Source organism: Pan troglodytes, chromosome 17 (assembly GCF_028858775.2).
Source record: "Pan troglodytes isolate AG18354 chromosome 17, NHGRI_mPanTro3-v2.0_pri, whole genome shotgun sequence".
Classification (NCBI taxonomy): domain Eukaryota; kingdom Metazoa; phylum Chordata; class Mammalia; order Primates; family Hominidae; genus Pan; species Pan troglodytes.
The window spans coordinates 45,362,238-45,389,135 of NC_072415.2; the positions used below are offsets into that span (position 1 = coordinate 45,362,238).

At 42.1% G+C, this 26,898-nt stretch overlaps 1 protein-coding gene across 1 annotated transcript in view; it reads left to right on the plus strand.

Moving 5' to 3' along the window:
- The first annotated feature begins 13,199 nt into the window (after positions 1-13,199).
- The window catches only part of GALNT1 (polypeptide N-acetylgalactosaminyltransferase 1), a 130,794-nt gene continuing 117,095 nt past the window's right edge, over positions 13,200-26,898 (plus strand). The window contains exon 1 of the mRNA XM_054672130.1: positions 13,200-13,336. The gene's annotated coding sequence lies outside the window, so the exon portion shown is untranslated. The remainder of the gene's footprint in view (positions 13,337-26,898) is intronic.

Sequence of the window (26,898 nt, forward strand, 5' to 3'; positions counted from 1 at the left end):
AGAAATCTACACATGTGATACAATGAGATAGAACTATATATACACAATGTGCCAATATCAATTTCCTCATTTTGCCATTGTATTATAGTTAAGTAACACGTAACCATTGGGGAAAACTGCGGGGAAGGGTACAAAGGACCCCTCTGTTCTATTTTTGTAGCTTTCTGTGAATCTGTAATTATTATGAAATAAAAAGTTTTTTAAAAAGCAGCCAGGAACAAAAGATAGTTTACTAATTAAAATTTTGGTCTGAGATATATGAAGAAATGGTTAGCAATTAAACCAATAAATTATCAATAAATATAAATATTATTAAACTTTCTAGAAGAAATAGAGTATATAATCTCCAAACTACTAAATGCATAAAAATAAAGTGAAAGAAAAAAGGCTGAATGACTCTAATTTTTTTTTTTAGAAACAGGGTCTCACTCAGTCTTCCAGGCTGGCATACAATGGTGTGATAGCTCACTGCAGCCTCAAACTCCTGGGCTCAAGCCATCCTCCCATCTCGGCCTCTCAGCTAGCCGGGACTACAGGTGCATGCCACCATACCCAGCTAAGTTTTTTATTTTTTGTAGAGATGGGGGTCTTGCTGTGTTGCCCTGGGCTCATTCTTCCCATCTCAGCCTCCCAAGGTATTGGGATTACAGGCATGAGCTACCGTGCCTAGCCTTGAATGAATTTTTAAATTAAGGAAAGATGGAAGAAATAAAAACTGAAAACATAAGAAAAATAGAAACCATAAAAGTACAAGAAATAAATTCAAATATAATTCAAAGTAGAATAAGCTCAATTTTGAAGACAAAATTTATTGTATAGATTTTTTAAAATCCATTATATGCCATCTTAAAGAGACATACCTAAAACAAGGCATGGAGAGTTGAAAATGAAAGGACAGGGAAAAATATCAAAATAGAAAACTTGGTGTCTAACTGTATTAAAGTCAGATAAAATATTAATAGATGTTAAGGTGAAACTAAAGGATACAGATTTCCTGTCAATGTAAGGAAGAAATCGCTAAGGGAACTAACAAAAGTAGAATAAGTGACATCCAGAGTCACTGAATTCTCCATCTATTGAGAAGTTCAAATCTGACATTTCCTTGACTTCAAACATCTGACATTTCCTTCTGAATATGAATTATCATATCTACAATAAAAGTCTGGTGCACATGTGTGTATATGTCTGAGTGTGATTATGTGTATGCTAGGGTATATGTGTCACACACACACACACACACACACACACGTCCATTATTAGGATTTCAACTTCCTCTGCTTTAAGATTTGTCTTCCAATCATTTGTCTGAGAAGATACATTAAGAAAACTCCTGAAGGGGCTGGAGTGTGGTGGCTCATACCTGTAATCCCAGTACTTCTGGAGGCTGAGGCAGGTGGATAACCTGAGGCCAGGAGTTCAAGGCCTGCCTGGCCAACATGGTGAAACTCCGTCTCTACTAAAAATACAAAAATTAGCCAGGCGTGGTGGCGCATGCCTGTAATCCCAGCTACTCGGGAGGCTGAGGCAGGAAAATTGCTTGAACCTGGGAGGAGGAGGTTGCAGTGAGCCGAGATTGTGCCATTGCACTCCAGCCTGGGCAACAAGAGTGAAACGCTGTCTCAAAAAGAAAAGAAAAGAAAACTCTCAAAGGACAATTTTTAATGTCCTATCTCATCTAACTTAGTCAACATCAGTTAGTTATCTAAGTTACTAACAGATATCCAAAGAAATATAAACATTGTAAGGCCTTCTGAACACGGCAACACCTTTTGAGGGTGGGGTGGGTGGCAACTGTTTGGCAAGTGCATGCAGTTATCCTTTTGCAATACAGATCTTTAGGTTTTTAATTTCTGGAACGAGATCTATCAAAAAACTGAGACTTTCTTGGAAGGTCTCCAGGAATGGGAGTGGATAGAGCCAGCTCTACCTGCCCCAAGATACTCCTAAGGGTGGAGCTCAGAGAACTATATTTTTAACAGGCATCTCTGGAGAATTCTGAATCACACTAAGGACTGGGAAATATGATTTTAAGGGATCTCAAGGCTTTAGCATAAAAGAAGTAAGCTCTTTTTCTATGCTTTAAAATATCAATTTCTCTAGAATATTCCTTGTTTTCTTTTATTGGAGTCACAGAAATTATAAAGACATTTGAAGATGGTATTCTCACTTTATTCATTTTTTGGGAAACTGTCCTGGGTCTATATTTCCAATCACATCTCATTCATTCTCTGCTACTTTGAAAAGAGCTCATGTCATTATTTACTGTGATGATGGGAATTTGGCCTTAGACCACATCTAGGAGTACAGCCTCAAGAAACAGACAAAAATGGTCATGGTTACAGGATATAATTTCTATAATCCTAAAAAGAGTATAGCAACAGTCTCAAGGAGACAAAACCTAGCCAGCAAGAAGCTTATTATAAATGTGATCTAGTTACAAGTCAAAAAGAGGAAATAAAAATAATTATTTTTAACTTCTGTAGTCACTAATTAAATGAGTGACCTATTGTAATATAATTTGAAATATTTATTTGGAGAAGAATTACTAGAAAAACTAACTTTAGATTTTAGCAAAAAGAGAAAATAAACAAAGAAGTGGCTGACTTTGTTCCCTCTTCACAAAGTTCCAGAATTTAACATTTTCATCAGAAGGTGCAAAAATAGATAGCCTCTACACAATCTTATGAGACACAAAGTGAATAACTGAACTCAATTTGCCTTATTAAAATTTATTATATAACAGCCATTTAATCATCTTTTAGCTGGACTGTAAATGTCCTCCTATAGACTGAAATGCTCTGAGAAACAATTGTGCTCTCTTATATGTCACCCACGTCTTCAACACTGCTGACTATGTAATGAGACATTAAAAATGCCTGTGGGTTAAGTAACTGCTTTTTTAAAAGGACTCATTGTGAACTCACATATCCTTATGAAATTTTAGTATACCAAGTTAAAGAGAAAACTTTTAAAAGCTTTCTGAGAGCAAAAACAACTAATTTGCAGTGAGATGAGAATCATATCAACTTTCAGATTTTCCAGGTTTAGATGGACTACAATGAAACAACGGCTTCAAAGTGCTAACAGAAAGTGGCATAAGCCATAGAATTCTATGCCCAGCCAGTTTACCAATCTGCAAGTCAGACTGAAAGGAGTCAACATTTAATTCTTTTTCTGGAAAAAAAAAAAAGTCACTTGAGCATATGCTCTAGGAAAATGAAAATGGAAATCAAAAAAGATGAATACATGGAATCCAAGAAATAATGGCCACAAATCAGAATAGCGATAAAAAGAATTCCTAGTAAAGGCAATTGTTTCGAATTAAGCACATAGTCAGACTTGGAGATGAATGTGTTTAATAAGAAAATAAATTCACTTCAGCAATTAACTATGATTTAAGAAGGCGTATGAATTTACTAATAGAATGAAGGTAATTGTTTTTCTGTTAACAAGATAATAAAATAAGACAAACAGAAATTCCTTGAAAAATAAAAAGCTCTACAGCAAAATCAGTCTATATAAAACAAATTAAATGTAGCACAATTCTGAACAGGGGTGTAATGAATGATAAACCATTTGATCTTGGTTTCTGAAGTAGTCATCTTGTAGCAACACGTATTTAGGAGAAGTGTTCCATTTCCTTTTCTACAAGTCCAACTAAAGTTTTTGGTTCTATGGAAAATAATATGTATGCAATTACAGTATTGTAAGTGCCCTTTATTGGATTCTAGTTTTTTAAATCATCTTATATACAAGGCATAGAAGATAATAATAGTTCTAAAACACAATGGAAATGTCATAAACCATGGTGTAAGAGTTGTGAGATAGAAACGGAAAAGGAGGTATGAAAATGTAAGCGTGTATGTAGCCTCATTATTTTTTATAATGAAGACTTGAGAGATGCTATCAAAAGTTGAATGATCAAGGAAACACTTTACCTATCAATTTAAAGTTACAAAGTAAGCCAGTAGAAGAACTATGTATAATACTACTAAGACACTTTGAGAAGAGGAGGGAGACAGGAGTGGTGTTAATGAGCTCTATTCCTTGTCTTTGATACGTGGGACTCAATAGATATTTGTGTATGATAGCTTGGCTTATTGATCCCAGTTCTGCTCCCTCCTGTGAAGAATTACACATCCACACTCTTCGTCGTGTGATTTTTCGCATGCTTCCTGGTAGAGCACATATAGTGCCATCCCTACTCCGTTGACTCTCACTTTGGCCATGTGAATTATTTTCAACAATGGAATGTGGGTGGAAGTGACAGTGGCCAGTTGTAAACAGAGGCTTCCAAAAATATCATGTGTTTGTGTTGCTCCTCTTCAGCTGTGGCCGTCTGCCATGGGAAGAACATGCCCTAAATAATGGCCACTTCTTTAGCCTAAGTCCCAAAATGAGAAGATGCATAGAGCCAAGCCTGACTAAGTCCAGCATAGCTGTAGACAGTGACTCATGAGCCTGAAATAAGTGTTTGTTGTTGTAAGCCACAATTTGGGGATTGTTTGTGCGGCAGCAAAAATTGATAAACATACTATCTGAAGTTGATGAACCGAGAATGGGGACTATATTATTTAGAGTTAGAGGAGGAATCTACCAGGAGAGGGAGGAGTGGCAACCACCTAACAAAAATGGTTAGTTGCTTCTAAAGATTGTTTTGGGGAAGAGAGTTTAAGTGTTTTATTTCATAGAAACCTGTCCTTTGTCAATGTTTGTCATATGCACATTTCCCTTTAAAATATAAAAAGTAAAGTGCATACCATCCAGGAGGTGATATAAGCCTTTAAAATACAAAACATTATAGCAACAATGTGATGAGACATCTAGCTTGTGTCAGAAAAAAAGTGCTGCAGATGATTAAATTGTAGGAATTTAGATAAAAGAAAAGATCAACCTGACAAGAGGTTGTAGACAGTAGAGAAAACTGCACTGGGATGGATACCTTAGAGTAGAGAAAAGGTGGACGAAAGTAGGCAAGGAAGAAACAGTGTAACACATAACATGTAGAGCATGGGGAAGGACTCGGTGAGTGGTAGGGCTAGACAGAGAATTCTTATGGGTGAGCTGTGGCAAGAGGTCTCAGGTAGTTGGGAGGGGGACCACTTGTGAAGGGCCTGGAATGCTTGACTGATGTGTGTGGACATGAACTAGATGTTTTGGGAAGGTCAATATAGCAGGGCTGTGTGGGGTGGGAATATTGTATAGTGAAAACACGATCCTCCGAGCTGGTGGAAACTAACTTATGGGCCATTTAGGCAAGTGGTGTGGCAGATGTCAAGGTATTGCTATTAACTCATGTGGCTTTTGTTACCACATCCTCTAGGCCCAAATTGACAAAAAAGCAGTGCCTCATTTTTTTTTTTTGCTAGAAATATGTAGGCTGTTATTCAGAGAGACTGTTTGGTTGCCCTGCAGGACTGCAAAGATATAACTTGAAGAAAGAAGAGGCCAGGAAAATGTATCTTATAAACCTTTGAAAGCCACTCCTAACTAAAAAAGACCTGCAGTTATCTTGCCTACCCTGTACTACTTGACATGGGAATTTTCATTGAGGCTTTCTAAATGCTATCTAACAATATCATAAATTCATATGCATTCATAGTTAAAATTTTGGCATTCTTACTCTGTAGTACCTCTTTTGAACCGATTACCCATTGCCTCTTCCATTTCACTTTATTTGAAGTTTATGTCATTTGATTTTCTTTTTAAATGACGGCTACTCTACTTTCCTTAAATTTTATATTAATGACTTTGTGACTTTTTAAATTTTCAGTTTTTTATATATTTTTATTTTTTTGAGACTGAGTCTTGCTCTGTCGCCCAGGCTGGAGTGCAGTGGTACAATCTTGGCTCACTGCAACCTCTGCCTCCCGGGTTCAAGCAATTCTCCTGTCTCAGCCTCCCAAGTAGCTGGGACTACAGACATGTGCCACCATGCCCTGCTAATTTTTGTATTTTTAGTAGAGATGTGGTTTCACCATGTTGGCCAGGCTGACCTCGAACTCCTGACCTCAAGTGATCCCCCTGCCTCAGCCTCCCAAAGTGCTAGGATTACAGGCATGAGCCGCAGCGCCCAGCCTCAGTTTCTTAGGTTTATTTTTGCTTACTGTCGTCTTCACCCTTGTTGACCTTATGCCCAAATGGTATGTCTTGGGCCTTATCAATGCAGGCCCTGTTCCACTTGCAGTGCCTCTGGCTTGTTTTCACTGATGTCTCAACTTTTCCACTCCTCCATATTTGCTTACTTCAGGCTTCAGCTGGGTCTCTGATCTAGCAGTTCATAGCACTTTTTCCACTACAATAAACATGATAGACCATTTAAATGTCCAAAGCGTATATGTGGAATTCCTAATCGTCTAGCAGTAAATTTTCCCTTTGCTTTCTGACTCAAGAAAGCCTATTGGAATGCAAGAAATTGGGAGTGACTTTTTTTTTTTTTTTCATTTGAGGCAGAGTCTTGCTCTGTCGCCCAGGCTGGAGTACAGTGGTGTGATGTCAGCTCACTGCAACCTCTGCCTCCTGGGTTCAAGCAATTCTCCTGTCTTAGCCTCCCGAGTAGCTGGGATTACAGGTGCCTGCCACCACGCCTAGCTAATTTTTGTATTTTTAGCAGAGATGGGGTTTCACCATATTGGTCAGGCTGGTCTGGAACTCCTGACCTCAGGTGATCCACCCGCCTCAGCCTCCCAAAGTGCTGGGATTACAGGCGTGAGCCACTGCGCCTGGTCCAGGGGCGATGTTTTTATAGGAATAATCTGCAATCTGATCTCGTTTCTGTTTCAAAATTTTTTTCTCAACTTCTGGTTCCAGAACAAGGTAGAATAGTGGGTGAAGTACACTGCCTACTAACAATAGCTAAAAGCCCTGAGCATCGTTTATGAAACAAACAGAAGAGTCTAAAAGGTGGAGAGAAGAAGACAATTGACTAGGGATCTACAGGGACCCATCCACCATTGATCTTGGGATCCAAGGAATGACAGGGCAACAAGTTCCCTCAGGGTTCTTTTTTTCTTTTCTTTTTTTTTTTTTTTTTTTTGAGATGGGAGTCTTGTTCTGTTGCCCAGGCTGAAGTGCAGTGGCGTGATCTCAGCTCACTGAAACCTCCATCTCCTTGGTTCAAGCAATTCTCCTACCTCAGTCTCTGGAGTAGCTGGAATTACAGGTGCCCACCACCATGCCCAGCTAATTTTTTTGTGTTTTTAGTAGAGATGGGGTTTCACCATATTGGCCAGGCTGGTTTCGAACTCCTGACCTCAAGTGATCTGCCTGCCTCGACCTCCCAAAGTGCTAGGATTACAGGCGTGAGCCACTGCACCCTGCCAAGTTCCCCGTTTCCTTCTTGCCTCATAGATCCTGGACCAAGTGCTGGAGAGTGGGCATCCGGGAACATAACAGGAGCATTTTTTTTTTAAACCCATAAATGCCTGTTCTCTCTAGCCAAAGGATCAGGAAAGGGGCAATCTAGCAAGAGAGAAAACTTTTAGAAAATAAATGCCCTATTCCAACCAAACATTGAAGAAAACATATTTGACCTCACCCCTTCCCTGTCCATAAAGGCTTTGAATAGAGAGCCTAGACTGCCACCTTCACTCTGTTGTAACAATGCACCCCTCATGACCTCACTCCCTGCTGAGAAGGAGTCAGAGAAGATCACGTGGCCAAGTGGAGACCCAGGGCTTTAATCCCTGCCCAGTCAACAGAATGGACAGCACGAAATAAACAAAAAACCATGACCCAACAATAGGCAAGGGCATTAAGTTGAGTAAAAAAGCCAGTCTCAAAAGGGCACTATATTAGTCCATTTTCATGCTGCTGATAAAGACATACCTGAGACTGGGAAGAAAAAGAGGTTTAATTGGACTTACAGTTCCACATGGCTGGGGAGGCCTCAGAATCATGGCAGGAGGTGAAAGGCACTTCTTACATGGCGGCGGCAAGAGAAAAAAAAGAGGAAGATGCAAAAGCGGAAATCCCTGATAAAACCATCAGATCTCGTGAGACTTATTCACTACCACAAGAACAGTAAGGGGGAACTGCCCCCAGGATTCAAATTATCTCCCACCGGGTCCCTCCTACAACACATGAGAATTATGAGAGTACAATTCAAGATGAGATTTGTGTGGGGACACAGAGCCAAACCATATCAGCCACATACTGTATGATTCCATTTATACGACATCCATAGCCACATACTGTATGATTCCATTTACACAACTATAGAGACAGGGAACAGATAAGTGGTTGCCAGGGGTTAGAGATAGTGAGGGTGGGGAAGAGGGTGTGGCTATAAAGGAGATCTTTGTGGTGATGAAACACTACTTGATATAGTAGGATGATTTGGGATCCTAATGTCTCAAAATGGGGTCACTCCTATCAAGTAGTATTGAGGCCACAGTGAAGTTGTTTACTCCTCAAAGTGCTAAACGTTTGTGTGTAATGGCTTGAGGTGATAACACCTGCTCTTGCCTGGTACCACCTGAGACCTGAAATGAACTGACAGAAATTGAAAAGTGGCTGAGTTAATGACAGTGGACATATCTGAGAGGATCCTGAAAGCAGCAAGCACCTGGTCTTAGCCTAGATGCCTTAAGAGGCTCTGCCCATGAGAACTGTGAGGTCATCTCCCAACTTGGCAACGGTCACTGCGGGCTCTGCCTGAGAGAAGCAGAAGTGGTGACCCCCACCCCCACACCTGACCAACATCTGAAGGACTTCTGTACCCGCTGGACATGTCTGTCAGTGTGTTGGTCTCCCAAGCCCATCACTGTGGTTCATTACCCACCTCTGATGACTGCCTATGTGTTAAATATTAATTACATAATTGATGGTGTGTGAAGACCTCACAATAAACCATGAATTCAAACATATATAATTGGCTACTGAGTCATTGTGAAACCTCTCAGCTTTGGTCAGAGTTAGCAAACCTAGGCCATAGGAAATTAACATAACAGCTCTGTATCTTGATTCGGGTGGTAGTTACAGGAATCAACTCGTGGTAAAATGGCATAGAGCTACACACACATATTGCACCAATGTCAATTTCCTGGTTTTGATATTATACTACAGTTATATAAGGTGTAATCATTGGGGGAAACTGCAACTATTAGTCACTGTTACCTGCCCCACCTCCCACAAATGCCTAAAATGTACTGCTCTGACCACCACAAGGCTTTGATGGCATCCTGACTGGGATGCTACCTCCATCTCCCCAGGGCTGCCTTCACCTCGCTGACATGACATGATCACCACCAAATGGATGAATGCACCAAGGTTCCTGCCTGCATCCAATTTGCCTTCTCTTGTTCCTGGGCCTCACAACAGTGAGTGGTCATGACAGTGATGATGTCTATGGGCAGGGGAGCTATGAGACGAAGAAGTGCATGCATGTTCCTGAGGCTGCAGCCACAAGACAGAGCTGCCAGGCCTCCATATGGCAAAGCAAAAACAAGGAGTAAAACGTCATCAAATAATGGTGCTTTGCATTCTGCATGATTCCACATACTTCGTATCACTGGACATCTGTGTGGGCTAGTTTGTGTCTGTCCCTCTCTCATCCATTACCCTCTTCTGTTCCTTCCCACAAGTGGGTGCTTGACACACAATTCTGTATAACCAACCTCTACTCTTCTCCCTTCCCTGCCTACCATGTGGGTCAGTTGTTCCTGGACAGTTTACCCTGCTTCAGGCAATCCCCCCACATCTCTCCATTAAACCAAATCCACCCTAGGTGCCATTCATTTGGTTTCTAGGTAGTCAGGAACAAACAATTTGGCCTTATTCATAAACTGAAAGAATATTAGCATCATTTAGATAACAACCATTTTAAAGGGGGCCTGATAGAAATAATGCCCTGAATTAATAAGTCTACTCCAAGGAGCAGCTCCCCTGGTGTGCTTCCAGGAGTCGGGGGCTGTGGTGAGGGGATGTCAGGGCAGATAGGCTATTTCAGGTAGGATTGTTCAATTTCAATGTGTCTCCATTACTTACTCTTCTAGGGGTTAATTTCTTCTATGGTAAGATCATAGAAATCATGAAAAATCCTTACAAATCCATAAAATCATGAAACAAATCTTGAATCCTACCATTATCCAGCCCAAAGGCAATGTCCCTTACCCCACAGGCATACCACGTGCATTACTGGAGGCAACCAATGAGTCCTGGCGCAGAGCCAAAGAAAAACAAGATTAACACTGGGAAAGAAAGCATTCTTACTCTGGATTCCCTGGTCTATGCCCTTTCAATTATTCCTTCTTGGCAAATCTTGACTTTGTTGTAAAGCATCTAGTTTTTTCCTGCTCTCAAATATGCTTACCCTTTTCTACCCCATTTTCTGTTCTGTTAGCAGGTACAAGTGAAGACACATTTTGGAATGAATAGGAGTAGACTTGGATTGTTGAAGGGTAAATGTGCTTGGTTATAAAAACAGTTGTGAAAAGTGCATTTGATTACATGGTAGAATTATGTGCAAACAGCACACAATTTTTTCATTTGTCTTACAGGTAGTTTTCATTGCAAAGAACTTGTTGCAAGCAGATTAAAAAGGTACTATTTTCCTGCGCTATTTAATGGTACACAGTTATCTTTTTTTTAATTGCTTTATTGAGGTAATTGCACATACCATAAAATCCACATTTCAAGTGCACAGTTCAGGTAGTTTTCGTAAATCTACAGCCATTACCACAATCCAATTTTAGAACATTTATATCACTGCAAAGAGATCTCTTGTGCCCCTTTGCAGTCATTCCCCATACCTACCCCCAGCTCTAGACCACTGATTATCTGTATCGATTTGCCTTTTCTAGATATTTTACATAGTCAATGTGTCACTTAATGACAGGGGTATGTTTTGGGAAATGCATTGTTAGGCAATTCTGTCATTGTGAGAATATCATACAGTATACTCACAAACCTAGATGGTATAGCCTACTACACACCTAGGCTACATGGTATAGCTTATTGCTCCTAGGCTACAGACCTGTACAGCATGGGACTGTACTGAATACCGCAGGCAATTGTTAACACAATGGTATTTGTGTATCTAAACATAGAAAAGGTAATGCATTGCCCAGCGACATTATGAAGGCTACCTCACTTGGCGATAGTAACTTTTCAGCTGCATATAATCTTATGGGACCACCATTGTACAGGTGACCCATCATTGACCGGGGCATGGCTGTAAATAGATCCTACAATACAGGCTCTTACACATCTGGCTTCTTCCACTTAGCTTATCGTTTTTGAGGTTCCTCTATGTTGTATCTTCTATGAGTACTTCATTCCTTTTACTGAGTAGCAGTCCACTGTATGGCATATACTGCATTTTATCCACGCAGCAGTTTCTGGACATTTGGATTGTTTCTACTTCTTGGCTATCATGAATAACACTGTTATTAATATTCATGTACAAGTTACTGTATGAATTTATCTTCAGTTCTTTCAGGCATATGCCTAGGAGTGGAATTGTTGGGTGATAGAATACTTCATGTGTAACTTTTTCAAAAACCTGGAAAACTGTTTTCCAAAGTGGCTGCACCATTTTACATTTCCATAGGCAACGTATGAGGGTTCTAATTTCTCCATCTCTTCACCAACACTGCTATTGTCTGTCTTTTGTACTACAGCCAGTGTAGTGGGTGTCAAGAACTTCCTTGTTGTGCTTCTAATTTGCATTTCCCTATTAACTAATGATGTTGAACACCTTTTTATGTAATTGTTGATCATTTAAATATCTTTGGTAAAACGTCTATTCAGTTGTTTTGCCCATTTAAAATTGGATTATTAGTCTTATTACTGAGTTGTAAGAGTTCTTCATACATTCTGGCTACAAGTCCTTTAACAGATATATGATTTGCCAATCTTTTCTCCCAAGATAGAGTATTTTTTAACGATGACAACTTTATTCCAAAGTGAAGTTTCCTTGTGGAACAGTAACAGGCTAGTCAGATTGACTTTGTTTCAAAATATTATATAAGTTCTTTTAAAATAGTAAGTTTTAACTTTTATTTTAGAATACTTGGAAGATGTAGACAAGCAAAAACAGGATACTAAAATTCCAGAGATAATCTTCAGGTTTTTTTTTTTTTTCGGACAGCCTTTTGGTTACGTGAGAGGTAATATAAATTTAAAAGTGGGACCACTTAAATATTAAGTAATCTCTTATTGCAGCTCTTGGTTGGCAAGCAATAAGACACAAACCTCTGAATTATTTAAGTAGAAAATTAATTTATTAAAAGAATGGTTGGTTCTGCCTCGCGTGAGTGACAGAGCCAGGGTTTTGTCTTCTATCTTCAGGGCAGGGTACAGCTGGGTATTGGAATTGTACCAAGCAGTGTTTCCCAAGGGGGCACAGGGGGAGGGCCCCTCTCCGGGCACTGTGCGGGAGCCACTTCCCCAAACAGTCCCCGTTCTGCAAGGGCCCCGGCGTTGCTGCCCCCGAGACCCGGGTGCCTGCCCCGGCGGTGCGGGTCGCGGGCCTCCGCTCTCGCCGTCCTCCCTCAGTCCCGGGCCTCCTGCATCGCGGTCGCCAGGCGCAGGCTCAGCGCGGCTGACAGCGCTCCAGCTCCCGCGCTCGCGGCCGCCTCGGGCAGCCGACCGGGTTGGGGCGGCCCCGCGCTCGGCCCGGGAACCGATCCGCTGTGAGGGCTCCTCCATCTCCTCCCACCCCGTGACCTGCTCGACGCGCAACAGCCCGAGTTGTCTTTAACTTGCTGCGGCAGCCTCTTTGTCCCGACCCAGGGTCGGGGACACCTCTCGGCCTGGCCCGGCCCTGCCCGTAGCCGTGTGAGCGGGGGCCGGGACTGGGCGGTCGGTCCGGGAGGGGCGCCGCGCCCGACCCCGGAGTCCCGAGCCCGAGGGGAGCGTCGCGGCCCCGCGGTGGGCTCGCCGCAGCGGAGGGGGCGCGCATCCGGGTGAGCGCCGGCGCCCCCGCCTCCCCCGCGCAGCCGCACGGGCCGCCGCCGCCGCTGCCGCCGAGCACGCAGCGCAGGGAGGACCGCGCCCGAGCGGCCTGCGGGGCGCCCCTGCGGCCCGGGCCCGCCGCGCGGAGCAGCCCCAAGTGAGCGGCAGCGGCGGCGGCTGCGGCATGCGGGGCGGCCCGGAGTAGCGCGCCGAGCCCGCGAGGCCGGGCGCGGAGGCGGGGGCGGGCGCGGCGGAGGCGGGGCCCGGGCCGGACCCGCCCGCCCGCCGGGGGAGCCGCCGGCAGTGGCCGAGGAGGCGGCGCGGCGGACGGCGGCCCGAGAGTAGCGCCCGCGCTGCGGCCCGCGGGACCGCGCCGCGACCGCCCGGGCCGGCCCGGAGGAGCGCCTGCCGCCGCCGCCGCCGCCGCGCGCCTAGCGAGGTGAGTGTTCGCCCGCGGCCGGGCAGTCCCGGAGCCGCAGCGGCTCGCGCGGGTCGGAGGTGGAGAAAGAGGCCCCGCCGCGGCCGCGTCCCCGGTCCCTTTGTGGCCGGCGCTGCCTGGGGCCGGGGCGCGGGCACGCTCGGCGCGGGTTCGGGTCTGGGACCCCGGTGCCGTTGGACACGCGGCGTCTCTGGTTGGCAGCTTTGGCGAGCAGCGAGTTTCCGTCCTAGTTTGACATTGAGTTAGAACCGTTTTTCTTTAGAAGACGGAAGTTTGTTTTATTGACAAAAATAAAGCTAAATATGGCTTCTGGGTTCGGCCGTGTGGTACTTGCAACCGCGGTGCCAGCCTGACCCTCGCGGCGCCACGGGGGAGGGGAAGACACGCCGGCAGCGGGGGAGGGGGCTTCCCGGCCCGCTGCCCCCGAGGAGGACCCGGCCCTGAATTAGCAAATGTTTGTGGTTGGGAAGTAGCGGGCTTTAGGTAATGTAGCAGCTTTTCCTGGAAGAATGAATGAATGAGATGTCATTTACTCATCCATAATCAATACGTTGCCCATTTAAGCATTTACCAGGAATTGGGACGATTTGCATTGTCATTGCTTCTCTTATCTGGTCAGCCTTGCTAGATGAGGTTCCCTTACTCCCCAGATTTGTGACCTTGTCCTCATTCTCAAAGCCACTGAGCTAACCCGTCTACCAAACTCACTTGGCATTTTTTTGGTCAAGTGGGCAATAGGCAAAGTAGTCTTTGTGAACTGTTTTTGGAGGGCAGAGAATGTCACTTTGATCATATCTTATGTTTAATACATTGCTTTATAATCGTGTCAAGAACGCTGAGAGGAGGTCTTGTCATTTCACAGATGAAGTAGTGAAGGCCCTAAGAAGTTGCAACTTTTCAGGTCACAATCTGAGCAGCAGAGTTGGGATTCAAACCTAGACCTTGTTAGTCCAGTCCTCTTTACATCACATCTGTGTCCAGACCTGGACTGTCCAGCGTGGGAGCCACTAACCACATGTGACTATTAAAATTAAAATTAAATTTTAAAAATTCAGCTCCTCAGTCACACTAGCCACATTTCAAGTGTTCCATAGCTAAATGTGGTTCTTTGCTACAATTGAACAGCCCTGGTCTAAATTATACATACATTTGTTGTGTCAGTAAATATTTACTGAATGCGATCTGTCTATGAGGCACAGTTTTAAGTTCTGGGTACATGGTGAATAAGGGAGACACAATGTCCTTGCCCTATTGGAATTGACATTTTACATGATCCTTTGAGGATGTTTCCATGGTACTCCGAGTCCTGCTATTCCAAGTGTGGATGGTGTACCAGCAGCATCCCTGTCACCTCAGACTCAAGAAATGCAGAATGTGAAGCCCCGCTGCACATCAACTGAATCAGTATCTGCTTTACCAGGATTTCAGGTTTTGTGTGCACTTTGAAACCTGAGAAGCCTTTATTCAGCGTGCTGGTGATAACTGCGTTTAATGACTACTCTGCTGGTTTGTTTGGTGCCTCTTAAGCAGCAGACTGCAAAACTCTTGGGAGCACTCACCATTTATGCAAATACTTGTTAAATGCCTGGCTTTCTCAATAGAGTTTAAGCTTTATGAGAGCAGAGATTGTGGCTTCCTTTTCCAGCCTTGTATCCCTGAAGACTTTACAGTGCCTGGTAAGCAATAAGCACTTGGTATAAATGCTTGTTGGATAAACGAATGAGTGTGCTAAGATACTTAAGCGTGGTTGTTAGCTGGGTGTGGTGGCATGCGTCTGTAGTCCTAGCTATTCCAGAGTGAAAGAGCGAGACCCTGTCTCAAAAAACTGAAAACCCAACAACAACAAAACTGATTGTTAATCCCAAGCAGTTACAGGCAAGGTAATTCTCATGACATCAGGTAAGAGAGCATGGGACCAGAGTCAAAATGAAGATAGATCTGTTTGTAACTTTCAGTGGGACGCTCCAGCTACTCTGACTGGAGTTTTGCTCCTGGCTCACTTGCATGCCCTATCCCTCTTTTAACTAATATAATAATAATTTTGAATCTGAATCACACATTAGTGCTTCATATAGTTTTTAAAAAATTTTGTATTTTTTTAGGTAGCTAAATTCCAGACATTATTTGGATTTCACCAGTTTTTCCGTTAATATCTTCTTTCTGTTCCAGAATCCAGTCCAGTGTACTACATTGTATTTTGACATCATGTTTCTTTAATATTTGGTTTGTGATAGTTTCTGTCTTGTCTGGTTTTCCATAACTTTGGTAGTTTTGAGGAATACTGTCCTGGCTTTTTTGATGGACAGCTTTCCATACTCATGAAAGGTCACAATCAGGTTGACCCTGTTTCTGCTTTTAGTTATTTATTTATGTAATACATCTGTCATGCTTATGTAACATACAACTTTGGTACTTTTTTTTCAGTAACAGATTTCTTGGATACAGTTCCTAATTGGTTGAGATGCAGAAGAGTGTTATACCATTGCAGTTATATACCAAGTTTTATTTTTTGATGGGTTAAGAGCTGGGCTGAGGTAGAGGAGGAAGGAAAGAGGAGAGATCAGTTAAAAGAGGCAGTTAGGCAAAGAGGGACCAAGGCAAAGGGAGTGACAGATAGTGGAGGAAGAGGAGTGCGGCAACTTCGTAGAAGAGAGTTAGGAGTGACTACTTACTGTTTGTTCATTTATTCAATTAATATTTATTGACTCAGCGGTCCCAGTCTCTCTGGCACCAGGGACCAGTTTTGTGGAAGACAGTTTTTCCGTGGACCAGGTTGGGGGCCAGGGGAATGGTTTCGGGATGAAACCGTTACACCTCAGATCATCAGGCATTAGATTCTCATAAGGCTTGTGCAACCTAGATCCCTCATATGTAAAATTCACAGTAGTGTTTGCCCTATGAGAATTTAATGCCGCTGGTGATCTGACAGGAAGGAGGTGGAGCTCAGGCAGTAATGCTCGCTTGCCCACTGCTCACCTCCTGCTGTGTGGCCAGGTTTCTAACAGGCCAAAGACTGGTACTGGTTCATGGCTTGGGGTTTGGGGACCCCTGTATGGAGCGATTAATGTGTGCCACACCCAGTGCTGTAGTCTCAAGATAACTGGGGGTTGACAGCATTAAATAAACATGCAAATAAGTACATAAATACAATTTGTGATTATTGCTACACATTAGCAGTAAAGGATGCTGGAGAGATTGTAGGTGGGGGAACTTCAGGTTGGCTGGGTTGGGGAGGAGGGCTTCTCTGGGTATGTAACATTTAAACTCCTGCACCTGACTTTTGGGGACCCTTCAGAGTTACCCTCCACATTTCTTATCCCATTTTTATGTTATTTCACAACCCGCGACACATGCCTCTTTCTTCATAGGCACTTTGCTTATTTCTGGCTCTGTACCTTTTTATGTGATTTCTTCTCCTTCCCAAGATGTCCCCTTCTCCACCTCCACTTGTGGAAGTGCTACCTGTTTTTCATAGATTTGCTCAAGATCTTTCTCCTTGATGAAGTTATTCACTGTTGATTTATGCCTCTTGAGTGTATGGTGTTTAAGGGTAGGGATAACAGTTTACATTTATATCTGTGTGTCCTCATTTAGTCCTCAGTTACCTGGTTGCTTCCAATGGTATCATTTTGTAAAGCTATAGTACAATTTCCAGACCCATAATAGTCACATTGAAACAGTCAAGATAGAGAAAATTTTCATGGCCACAAGATTTCCTTATGTTTTTTTGTAGCCACACCTACTACCCTTCTACCTCCACCCCCTCCTTAAACTCTGACAATTACTAATTTGTTCATTTCTGTAATTTTGCCATTTTAAGAATGTTTTATAAATGGGATAAGTGTCTTTTGGAGTTGGCTTTATTCACTCAGCATAATTCTCTGGAGATTGATCCAGGTTGTTGCATGTATCAGTAATTACTCCCTTTTCATTGCTAAGTAATATTCCATAGTATGAATGTACTTTTATGGATCTTTTAACCATTTACGTGTTGAACATCTGATTGTTTCTAGTTTTTGGCTATTGTGAATAAAGCTGCTGTAAGCTTTTGTGTATAGGTTTTTGTGTGAACAGAGTCTTTATTTCTCTGGGATATATGCCCAGGAGTACAGTTACTGGGTTGTGTGGCAGTTGCATGTTTAGTTTTTTAAAAAACTGGTGAGCTGTTTTGTAAAATGTTCTAGCATGGCTGGAACATCCCAAAGTGCCGGGATTACAGGCATGAGGCACCACGCCTGGCCTGTCACCATTTAGCCATTCTGATAGGTGTGTAGGGATGTCTCATTGTGGTTTTAACGTGCATTTCCTTAAAGGCTAATGATGTTGAACACTTTTCATGTGCTTATTTGTCATCTGTATATTTCTTCAGGGAACTATCTTTTGTTCATTTTCTAATGGGATTGTTTGTCCTTTTTACTATTAACTTTTGAGACTTGTTTATTCTTTATATATTCTAAATACTGGTCCTTTGTTGGGTATGTTGTTTGTCTGTAGCTTGTCTTTTCATCCCCTTAATAAGGTCTTTTGCAGAGCAAAAGTTTTAAATTTGTTGAAGTCCAGTTTCTCAGTTTATTTTTTTATGGATCATTCCTTTTGGTGTCAAGTCTGGGAACTCTTTGCCTAGCCCTAGATCCTGAAGATTTTTCCCTTGTGCTTTTTTTCCCTAATAGTTTTGTGGTTTTACATGATCCAGTTTATGAAGCTGAGATTTAGGTCAAAATTGTGTGTGTGTTTATGCCTGTGTCTATGGATGTCCAGTTACTTCAGCACCATTCCTTGAAAAGGCTGTCATTCCTCCGTTGAATTGCCTTTGTATCTTTGTAAAAAAGCATTTGGAGCTGGGAGTGGTGGGCATGGGTATGGGGTAGACTGATTCCTCCTACACTTTTTCCCCCCGTTATTTTAGCTGTTCTAGTTCCTTTGCTTTTCTGTATAAATTGTAGAATAATCTTGTTTATATCTACAAAAAAAGTCTTTCTGGGCTTTTGATACAAATTGCAGTAGACTTGTATCAGTATGGAGAAGATCGACGTCTTTAGTATGTATGTTGCATTTTTCAATCTGTGAACACAGGTTGTCTCTCCATTTATTTAGATCCTTGATTTCTTTCATCAGCATTGTGTAGTTTTATCATGCAAGTCCTGTACATATGTTTTGTTAGTTTTTATTGGATTTGTTTTGTTACATTTGTATGTAAATATTTCTTTTTATATTTTAGTAATTGTAACGGTATTTTTAATTTTGGTGTCCATGTACTCATTGCCAGTATGTAGAAATATAATTAACTTTCATATGTTGATTTTGTATTCCACAATCTTGCTGAACCTACTTATTAGTTCTAGGAGTTCTTCTGGAGATTCCTTGGGATTTTCTATGCAGACTACCATGTTACCTGCAAAGAGGAACAATTTTATTATTTTCCTTTTTAATCTGCATACTTTTTCTTGCCTTTTCTTGCCATGTTGCACTGGCTGAAATATCAGCACTATGATGAATAAGAAGGGTGAGAAAGGACAGTCTTTCTGATCTTGGGGGAAAGCATTCCTTCAGTCCTTAACTATGAGGTATAATGTTAACTATAGGATTTTCATGGATGCTGTTTATCAAGTTAGGGAAGTTCCTCTCTGTTCCTATCTTCCTGAGAGTTTTTATCATGAGTGAGTGTTGAATTTTGTTGTGTTTTTTGTTCATCAGTTGATCTGATCATGTGATTTTTCTTCTTTCGCCTGTCAATATGGTGCATTGTATTGATTTATTTTTTAAATACTGAGCCAGCCTTACATCCATGGCATGAAACTTGGTCACAGTATAACACTTTTTGTACATATGTTGCTGAATTCCATTTACTAATATTTTGTTAAGGAATTTTGCACTTAGATTCATGGGGGCATTTAGCAATGTTTCCCTCTCAGCACTGTTTTCTCTGTGTTCCACACCTTTGTTTTATTTTTATTTCCATTCAATTCAATGTCTGTTTTTATTTTATCTTGGGACTTCCACTTTGAGCCATGGTATGTTAAAGAGGGCTGTTTAGATTCCAAGTATTAGGAAATTTTCCTTTCATCTTCTGTTTTTGGTTTCTAGTTTGATTCCATTTTGGTTGGAGGGCACACTCTGATTTCAGTTCTTTTAAATTTATCGAGGTTTGTTTTACAGCCCAGAATATGGTCTGTCTGTGGGCCCCTGAATGAAATGTGTTTTCTGCTCTTACATCCTGTTGGTTGATGATGCTGTTGAATTCTGTGTCTTTGGCTTGTTTTTGTCAAGGCATTCTATCAACTGTGGAGAGAGAAGGCCAGTTATTTTCTCTGGGTATGGGACTCTGTGTTGATAGTTCTTTCAGCCCTTGAAAAAATTATACCACTTTCTTCTGGCTTCCATGGTTTCTGAGGAGAAATCCACTGTCATTCTAATAATTTTTCCTCTGTGGAAAGGAATCGTTTTTCTCTCACTGTTCTCAGGATTTTTTCTTCGTCTTTAGTTTTCGAAAGTTTCATTATGATACATTTCGGTGTGGATTCATTTGGGTTTATACTGCTTGGGGTTCACTCAGATTCCTAAATCTGTAAGTTTATGTCACTTGCCAAATTTAGGAAGTTTTCACCATTATTTTTTTGAGTACTTTTTCAGCCTGCCCTCTTTCTCCTCTTCTTTCAAGACTGATGACTGGAATGTTCAGTCTTTTGTTATGATTCCACATGTTTTTGAGGCTTTGTCAATTTTTCTTTAGTCCATTTCTCTCTTATTCATATTGGGCTCTTGTCTTCCAGTTCCTTTCCTGTGTCCTTCCCTCCCTTTCTGCTGCTGAGTCTTTTTATTTTGGTATTTTTCAGCTCTAAAATTTGCTTTAGGTTTTTCTTCATACCTTGTATTTCTGTGTTGAGGCTTTTTGTTTATTTATTCTTAATTTGTTTCAAGCATGCTTGTAATTATTGAAGCATGTCTATCACAGCTGCTTTAAAATTGTTGTCAGATAATTCTAACATCTCTCTTCTTGGTGTTGCTGCCTCCTGATGTCTTTTTCATTCAGTTTGAGTTCATCCTGGCTCTTGGTATGATGAGTGATTTTTAAATGAAAACCTGGGTGTTTTTATATTATACTATGAGATTCTGGATCTTACTTAAGCCTTCTGTTTTAGCTTGCTTTGTTTTGATACCACCCTGGCAGGGGAAGGTTGGTGGGGAGGGCACGTGGCACTGTCTAGTGATCACTAGAGGAAATCAGAAGTACAGGCTCCCCACTTGGCCTTTCTTGACCCAAGAGGTACAGTATCTTGTTTCCACCAGGTGGGAGTAGAGGTCCAGGATATCCGGGGGAGAGGGTATATGTGGAAGGGTGCCTTGTTACCGGCTGATGTAAATGAAAGCTTGGGCTCCCTACTTGGCCTTCTCAACACCACCCTGGTGTGTGGGAAGTGGGTGCCTTAGTATAACCCGGTGAGTACGTGAAGTCTAGGCTACCCACCTGACCTTTGTTGGCATGGGTCGGGGTAAGGCTACAGTTTTTTTCTGTGATGTTTGTCTGGAGCAGAGTGGTTTTTTTCCTATCAGTTTTCTGTCTCAGTAGGATGTCCCTTTCTTGGTCTTTTGACTTTTTTTCCCTTCTGCTTCTGTTAATGTTTCCAGGTTTCAGATTGCTGCCATTTTCAACTCCAGAAAGCTGGGATATATAGGCAAAAATAAGTCTCAGGGAACTCACCATTTTATTGTTCCTTGCAGCCTGAGGTCCCTAGCCAGTCTGCCTTCTTCTCTCCACAGTTAAGAATCTTCTCATGTTTGTTTTATATGTAATGTTCAGAGTTTTCAGTTGTGCTTAGTGGGAGGAATAGGGAAAATACATCTGCTTCATCTTCCTGGAATTGAATATCCCCGAAGGATCAGTTTGTAACATTTCTTCTTTTCATGGGCTGATGTTTTCCTAATATGTGTAAAATATGAATTGCAAGAAAAATGAAATTAAAAACCACAATATATAATTTCCATTTCAAAAATTATTGGATTCAGTAGATGTAACATTTATCTGTCAAATTGCTATCAAAGTTTCTAAATGCTTGCTCTCACCCTCTCTCCTTACTCCTCATGGACTAGGTGAGTGCCAGTTTGCCATCTAGGAACTAGACTTTGACTAGCACTTCCTGGAGTGTTACTGCTTGATTCTTTTTAAAATGATAGACTAGTGATTAGCCATTCAGTTGAACTTCTCTGCTGTTTTCCATGGATTTTTGTAGGGACACCTTCAATGTGAAGCCCATTTTAGTCCTTAATGGGGAGGGATGTTTGGGATTGTTTTGAGGGCAGACGTAGCAGCGGTGATGAGAGTTGAGAGTGCATCTCTGATTTCAGGTGATCCATTTGTTGTTCAGTGTTTAGAATTCTTACAAATTTTTACAAATTATAAATTCTTATAAATTGTTATGGGACTCCTTTAAATCCTTCGTTGTAATTTGACTTCTAATGTTAGAGAACATATGATTGGTTTTGATTCTGTATTGGCTTCCAGTATGTTAATCTTTTGATTGACAGCCTTGAGTATAGGACAAACTTCTATGGGAACCAGGAGGTGATTTGAAGACAGTTCTTTAGGTTTAAGCATCATGGAAGGTATGACTTCTCATTGAAAAAAGAATATTTTTAAAGTATCAGTTCATTTGTAGAAAGGAGTAGAATTTGCATTGCCTTGGTAGAGACACATACTAAGTTATTGGATTGTCCTTTGGAATCTACACATTATGTTTTATAATTTATTGTTTTCTTTCAGGTTAAAGGGTAGGAGGAAATTTCTGGGACTATTGAAACTCTCATTTGTCCATTCCTAAGAATTAGTGAGTTATCAGTAAACACTTTACTAACATTTACAAGTCCCCATGCGTGGCAGGGACTGTAAAAAAAGGTAGGAAGGCAGCACTGTCATAGTGGAGAGGCCTGATGCTTTGGAGATTGAAGTCCATATTGTGTTCGTATTAGGACTGCAGAATAAATTTTAATTATTTTAAGTGTTTCCATGCAAAGGGAACACTATCTCAAGTAACAGAACTGATATAGGGAGAGTAGCCGTGAGAGTTTCAACTTTTACTTAGACTGGGGGCAAAAGATGACTAAAACAGCTCTGCCACTGGGGATAGGAAATAAGGGTAACATGGTCTCTGATCTGAAACCTGTGAGGGGATTGAGAAAGTAGAGGGAAGAAAAGGGTGGTTAATTTAGACTGAGAGTCTTTGAACAGGGCTGGAAATCCTTTGATGAGCAACCTCTGGGGCATTTCATTGCATGAGATGTATACTTACTCCTGGAGAGAAAGGACCTTTGTGGCAGGAGCTTTTCACTGGAAATGCTTTGAGAAGGGGATGCAACACTGGCAGCTTATCAGCTGGTCCTTGTGCTGTGGTCCTGCCCTATGCTGTGGTAATAGTAAGTTGGTTCAGACAGATGTGAATGTAGGCTATTGATAATTGGAGATGGGGAAGCAAAACAAAATAAATCACAACTTAGAATAGCTCTGGCCATATACCAAGCACAGTTCTAAGTGCTGTACTTATATTAATTCATTTGCTCTTTATAACAAAATTAAATGGCACTGAGAAGATAAGTGGTAAAGCTGGACAGGTAAACCTGTCCCCATGGCTGTGCATTTAATGTGTCAGTCTGGCTCCACAGATTATGGTCTTAACTGTTTAACTAGACTACCTTGCTCGGATAGTTTGGGAAAGATTGAGAGGGGCTTTGAATACCAACAAAAAGAGTATGGATGTTCTTTGGAATGCAGGAGGGAGCTGTTGAAGGATTTTGACGAGGGCATGGATTGACATAATCAGAATTAAGCTTTAACATACATGTAGGTGAGGGATTGCTATTTCAAAAGACTAGAGGTAGGAAATGAGGCTAATGCACTACTTCACATGACTTTGTATGCAGGAGCATACAGGTGCATTTTTAGAAATGGAATCAGATGGTCTCGTCAATGGGTGAAGGAAAAATAAGTCAATCACTTGATTTGTAAGGGGTGTCACCATTAACAGCAATGGAAAAAAACAGAGTTTGAGCATAGTTAATGAATGTGTCTTGGTACATATCCAGTTGCAGGTGTCAGAGAAGGATTCCAGGTGGAACTGTCCTGTAGGCTTCATAGTTGGAGCACTGCATCTTGTTGGGAGAGGTCAGGTCTGGAGGTGCAGATGAGTATCATCAGCATTGAAATGATGAAAACAGGGAGTGGTAGAAAGGGCTGAGGAATAAACCTGAGGGGATACTTACAGTTACGGGCCCGGATGAGGAAAGTGACTTTTACATCCTCACTGGGCACATATTTATTGAGTATCTGTTTGTGCCAGGCACCGTGACTACAATGGGAACTAAACAGACATAGATCCTGTCTTTGTTGATCATACAATTTAATGAGGAAGATAAAAATAGAAACAATTAAGTAAACAATGGGAGAAATGACATTTCAGCTGAGACCCAGAGGTCAAAAAGATTTTAATAATACAAAGAGTATGGGCAAGAGGATTCTGGTAAAAAAGAATGCTATGCACAGAGACTGTGTAGCAAAGAGGACTCATTTTGTTTAAGGAACTGAAATACCAGTGTGGCTGAAGGGCCATTGGTGCAAGGGATGGGGGTGGGGTGAGATGAAGGTAGGAAAATTGGCATGGTATAGCTGATGCAAGACCTCGTTCTTAGTGCTGTTGAAAGGTTTTGAGTAGGAGAAAGCTCTGCTTCTGATTTTAAGCAGATCACCCCTGCTGCAGTGTGGAGATGGATTTGGGTGAGAGGGTGGGATGGGTAAAGGGGAGGCATGGAGATCAGTTGGGAAGCTCTTGCAGGAGGTCTGGACTAAATGGTGGTAGTGGATATGTCTGAGGCTGGGGATCAGGCTCTGGTATTTGTCTCAGCAAGCTCTTCTGGCCTTCACCTTAGTACCTTTGTTTTTCTTTATCATCATATGTATCATGTTATCCCTCTCTGTTTATCCTTGCCCCTTTTAGACTGTGAATCCCTTATGTAGGGATAAGGACCTTCTCTTACTGGTCTGCCTACCACCTGAAAAGTGATCAGTAAATGTTGAATAAATCAATGTACTTGTCTTCATACTGAGGTTGTTTTCCTGTTGTTGTTGTTGTTTTTCCTTGAGAGGAGTTGCAAGACGTGGGAGGCTGTGGGCAGGGTTCCACGGGAGAAGGAGGATGCTGCATGTCTGGGACCTGTGAGGAGGAAGCACCGAAGAAATCTATGTGGCACACGGAGGTGTTTTCAGGTGTTGAACCATAGGGAGGTCTACGTGATTTCCTCATTAGGAGGATTAGAGAGGGCACAGTCAGGAAACCAATAGAGGAGGCCTTATAAAGAAGACAGTTGCTGATGTCCAGTGCTGCTGAACAGGCAGGAGGGTGAAAAGATTCTTTCTCTGCTCTCTGTAGTTTTAGCAGAGGCGGAAGAGCAGAAATCTATTACCAGGGGATAGGAGTGACAGCAAATGTAGACCATTCCCTGAGGAAGTATTTGGGAGAGGAGAAAGGAGGAGATTGTAGCTTGCATTCAGGGTAGTTGAGGCAAGTGGTTTTTAGGATAGGAAGGAGCAGAACCTATTATTAGTAGGTCGTAGGTTATGTTGAGTCAGGGTAGTAAGGTGTATGAGAGTCACTGAGGGGTGACGGGGGACAAGGAAGGTCAACTGTGGTGACTGGAGATGGCAAGCACCCCATTGCAAGAGGGCAGCTAATCACCTACTAGGATTTTGCTCTTTGGGTATGCTCAGTCAGTGGTGGCAGATAATTTTTTTTTTTTTTAAACCAGAGAAGCTAGAATACAAGTCTTTTTTGTTTTGAGATGGAATCTTGCTCTGTCACCCAGGCTGGGGTGCAGTGGCGCGATCTGGGCTCACCGCAACCTCCGCCTCTCGGGTTCAAGCTATTCTCCTGTCTCTGCCTCCTGAGTAGCTGGGACTACAGGCACGTGCCATCACACCCGGCTAAGTTTTGTATTTTTAGTAGTGACGGGGGTTTCATCATGTTGGTCAGGCTGGTCTCGAACTCCTGACCTCAGGTGATCTACCCACCTCAGCCTCCCAAAGTGTTGGGATTACAGGAGTGAGTCACCGTGCCCAGCCTATAATACAAATCTTGATTTTTCAAGTGCAATGTCCTGATTCTGGCAATTAAATCAGTTTTTAAATCTTTTCTTTGGGGGGGGGGGGCGGGGGCAGGAGTAGGGGACAAAACCCTTGTCTCTGGCATAACTTTGCCTGAAAGTTACCTTGGGAGAAAGGGCAGATGGCATTGGTTGGTGAATGTGAAAGAGAAGAGGAGTTATTTGTGGAGCAAGGCTTCTAAGGCTTTGAAAAGGAATGTAATTAAGTGTACAAATAAAGAATATTATCCTTAAAAAGGAGAAAAAACTCAGAGGAACAAGGGAGTGTGAGGTAAAAGTGAGGTGGAAGGAACTCCGGTCTGATGAGGTGGGATTTCTCTGTAGAGAGGCAAGGATTATGTTGGCTGGTCTGTGAGGATGTGCACAAGGGAAGGTAGACGGTGAGAGAGGGGGTCCAGGAGAGGAGCTGTAAAGAATAGTAAGGCTTGCTCTGGCTAGTTAGTGTAGGTTTACAGGGGACCTTGCCAGTGTTTCAGAACTTTCTAATGCCACTATCCTAGAAGTTGAAGCAGAAAAAGTGAAGAGTAGAACTTATCGAGGGTTAGAGATTGTATGTAAGGCTGAAAGGTCCAATGAAGTGAGGGATTTTTTGTGTGTCAAAGAGTACCTTATTACAAAGGTAATATGACTTCTGTGTTGGAAGCTGAGCACGTTAAACTAGAAGGCTGGTTAAGTGTACTAGGAGGCAACTTCCTGCAGACGGAGAACAAGTTTGGCAGGGGTGAGGGAACCTAAGCCCCAGTGGTCAGGAGACCATGATGGCGGTGTATTTTATGCCTGGGTTTGGTTTTGGCTGAAGAGTAGTTTAAGGTATAGACAGGCAGGTTGATGTTGAGACTCGAGACAGAGGACAAATCAGGATTGAGGCCAATGGGGACTATAAGCTTGGATGTTGCTGCTAACAGAGGTTTGAGGTGAGCTTTGGAAATGGGGAGGAAGATGGTAAACTAGTGTTGAAATCAACTCATTAGGGGAGGCTAGATGGTGCCTTAAAGATCAGTGTCAGTGTGAGGATAAGTTTTTTGGGATGGGGCCTAAATGAAGAGGCAGATTCTGACAAATACACAATTCAGATTCTCCTGTTACAATATGATATTTCAATAGCATGGAAAATATCCCATGTAAAATACTCTCAATATATAACAAAAAAGTAATGTAATATTTAATAACAAGATAATTTACATAATGAAATGATATATGAAAAGATTTTGCTTAGAGGAAAGAGAGGTGGAGTCTGCCTGGGACACACACACAGAGATGCTGGCCCTGACCTGATTTGTTCTGATTTACTAGCAACTCCCAGACTTGTGGGAGGTAACAGTGGCTGATCCAATCATACCATCACTTGGGAGCCTAAAAGTACTTGCAGTACCAACTTTTTGAGGGATGACTGACTTGAAAAAAGTCTTCAGATTTCC